The following is a 3,593-nucleotide window of genomic DNA, read 5'->3' as shown; positions in this document are numbered from 1 at the left end:
AACATCGTTGAATCCATTCTGTCCATGTCATAACAAACATCGTTGAATCCATTCTGTCCATGTCATAACAAACATCGTTGAATCCATTCTGTCCATGTCATAACAAACATCGTTGAATCCATTCTGTCCATGTCATAACAAACATCGTTGAATCCATTCTGTCCATGTCATAACAAACATCGTTGAATCCATTCTGTCCATGTCATAACAAACATCGTTGAATCCATTCTGTCCATGTCATAACAAACATCGTTGAATCCATTCTGTCCATGTCATAACAAACATCGTTGAATCCATTCTGTCCATGTCATAACAAACATCGTTGAATCCATTCTGTCCATGTCATAACAAACATCGTTGAATCCATTCTGTCCATGTCATAACAAACATCGTTGAATCCATTCTGTCCATGTCATAACAAACATCGTTGAATCCATTCTGTCCATGTCATAACAAACATCGTTGAATCCATTCTGTCCATGTCATAACAAACATCGTTGAATCCATTCTGTCCATGTGATAACAAACATCGTTGAATCCATTCTGTCCATGTCATAACAAACATCGTTGAATCCATTCTGTCCATGTCATAACAAACATCGTTGAATCCATTCTGTCCATGTCATAACAAACATCGTTGAATCCATTCTGTCCATGTCATAACAAACATCGTTGAATCCATTCTGTCCATGTCATAACAAACATCGTTGAATCCATTCTGTCCATGTCATAACAAACATCGTTGAATCCATTCTGTCCATGTCATAACAAACATCGTTGAATCCATTCTGTCCATGTCATAACAAACATCGTTGAATCCATTCTGTCCATGTCATAACAAACATCGTTGAATCCATTCTGTCCATGTCATAACAAACATCGTTGAATCCATTCTGTCCATGTCATAACAAACATCGTTGAATCCATTCTGTCCATGTCATAACAAACATCGTTGAATCCATTCTGTCCATGTCATAACAAACATCGTTGAATCCATTCTGTCCATGTCATAACAAACATCGTTGAATCCATTCTGTCCATGTCATAACAAACATCGTTGAATCCATTCTGTCCATGTCATAACAAACATCGTTGAATCCATTCTGTCCATGTCATAACAAACATCGTTGAATCCATTCTGTCCATGTCATAACAAACATCGTTGAATCCATTCTGTCCATGTCATAACAAACATCGTTGAATCCATTCTGTCCATGTCATAACAAACATCGTTGAATCCATTCTGTCCATGTCATAACAAACATCGTTGAATCCATTCTGTCCATGTCATAACAAACATCGTTGAATCCATTCTGTCCATGTCATAACAAACATCGTTGAATCCATTCTGTCCATGTCATAACAAACATCGTTGAATCCATTCTGTCCATGTCATAACAAACATCGTTGAATCCATTCTGTCCATGTCATAACAAACATCGTTGAATCCATTCTGTCCATGTCATAACAAACATCGTTGAATCCATTCTGTCCATGTCATAACAAACATCGTTGAATCCATTCGTTGAATCCATTCTGTCCATGTCATAACAAACATCGTTGAATCCATTCTGTCCATGTCATAACAAACATCGTTGAATCCATTCTGTCCATGTCATAACAAACATCGTTGAATCCATTCTGTCCATGTCATAACAAACATCGTTGAATCCATTCTGTCCATGTCATAACAAACATCGTTGAATCCATTCTGTCCATGTCATAACAAACATCGTTGAATCCATTCTGTCCATGTCATAACAAACATCGTTGAATCCATTCTGTCCATGTCATAACAAACATCGTTGAATCCATTCTGTCCATGTCATAACAAACATCGTTGAATCCATTCTGTCCATGTCATAACAAACATCGTTGAATCCATTCTGTCCATGTCATAACAAACATCGTTGAATCCATTCTGTCCATGTCATAACAAACATCGTTGAATCCATTCTGTCCATGTCATAACAAACATCGTTGAATCCATTCTGTCCATGTCATTCATAACAAACATCGTCCATGTCATAACAAACATCGTTGAATCCATTCTGTCCATGTCATAACAAACATCGTTGAATCCATTCTGTCCATGTCATAACAAACATCGTTGAATCCATTCTGTCCATGTCATAACAAACATCGTTGAATCCATTCTGTCCATGTCATAACAAACATCGTTGAATCCATTCTGTCCATGTCATAACAAACATCGTTGAATCCATTCTGTCCATGTCATAACAAACATCGTTGAATCCATTCTGTCCATGTCATAACAAACATCGTTGAATCCATTCTGTCCATGTCATAACAAACATCGTTGAATCCATTCTGTCCATGTCATAACAAACATCGTTGAATCCATTCTGTCCATGTCATAACAAACATCGTTGAATCCATTCTGTCCATGTCATAACAAACATCGTTGAATCCATTCTGTCCATGTCATAACAAACATCGTTGAATCCATTCTGTCCATGTCATAACAAACATCGTTGAATCCATTCTGTCCATGTCATAACAAACATCGTTGAATCCATTCTGTCCATGTCATAACAAACATCGTTGAATCCATTCTGTCCATGTCATAACAAACATCGTTGAATCCATTCTGTCCATGTCATAACAAACATCGTTGAATCCATTCTGTCCATGTCATAACAAACATCGTTGAATCCATTCTGTCCATGTCATAACAAACATCGTTGAATCCATTCTGTCCATGTCATAACAAACATCGTTGAATCCATTCTGTCCATGTCATAACAAACATCGTTGAATCCATTCTGTCCATGTCATAACAAACATCGTTGAATCCATTCTGTCCATGTCATAACAAACATCGTTGAATCCATTCTGTCCATGTCATAACAAACATCGTTGAATCCATTCTGTCCATGTCATAACAAACATCGTTGAATCCATTCTGTCCATGTCATAACAAACATCGTTGAATCCATTCTGTCCATGTCATAACAAACATCGTTGAATCCATTCTGTCCATGTCATAACAAACATCGTTGAATCCATTCTGTCCATGTCATAACAAACATCGTTGAATCCATTCTGTCCATGTCATAACAAACATCGTTGAATCCATTCTGTCCATGTCATAACAAACATCGTTGAATCCATTCTGTCCATGTCATAACAAACATCGTTGAATCCATTCTGTCCATGTCATAACAAACATCGTTGAATCCATTCTGTCCATGTCATAACAAACATCGTTGAATCCATTCTGTCCATGTCATAACAAACATCGTTGAATCCATTCTGTCCATGTCATAACAAACATCGTTGAATCCATTCTGTCCATGTCATAACAAACATCGTTGAATCCATTCTGTCCATGTCATAACAAACATCGTTGAATCCATTCTGTCCATGTCATAACAAACATCGTTGAATCCATTCTGTCCATGTCATAACAAACATCGTTGAATCCATTCTGTCCATGTCATAACAAACATCGTTGAATCCATTCTGTCCATGTCATAACAAACATCGTTGAATCCATTCTGTCCATGTCATAACAAACATCGTTGAATCCATTCTGTCCATGTCATAACAAACATCGTTGAATCCATTCT

The sequence above is a fragment of the Tachypleus tridentatus genome, chromosome 3 (genome assembly GCF_004210375.1).
Source record: "Tachypleus tridentatus isolate NWPU-2018 chromosome 3, ASM421037v1, whole genome shotgun sequence".
NCBI lineage: Eukaryota > Metazoa > Arthropoda > Merostomata > Xiphosura > Limulidae > Tachypleus > Tachypleus tridentatus.
Note: the sequence above shows the minus strand (reverse complement) of the source record.